Source organism: Morone saxatilis, unplaced genomic scaffold (assembly GCF_004916995.1).
Source record: "Morone saxatilis isolate NCDOM2014 unplaced genomic scaffold, NCSU_SB_2.0 Contig19, whole genome shotgun sequence".
NCBI lineage: Eukaryota > Metazoa > Chordata > Actinopteri > Moronidae > Morone > Morone saxatilis.
In genome coordinates, this window is record NW_023339751.1 from 7993922 (window position 1) to 7994134 (window position 213).

Here is a 213-nt window from a genome sequence, read left to right on the forward strand (position 1 = left end):
CAAAGAAAAGTAGCAAATCCTCATGATTGAGAAGCTGGAACATTTGCCGTCTTTGTTGGCAATAAAAATGAATTCAAATAATGATTGTTTCAGCTCTACTTGGCTGTCCAAAGTGGAAAAAAAAAATGTGTTATTGCATAAGTGATCATTTTAATTGTGTATGTAAGATCAAATAAGCAAGGAAAAAAGGCTTTGGTGTTTGTTGTTTGTGAT

The 213-nt window shown here is 32.4% G+C and overlaps 1 protein-coding gene across 1 annotated transcript in view; it reads left to right on the plus strand.

Annotated features, from left to right (window-relative positions):
- Positions 1-213, plus strand: part of erlec1 (endoplasmic reticulum lectin 1) — a 5893-nt gene that overhangs the window by 3315 nt on the left and 2365 nt on the right. The window lies entirely within an intron of this gene.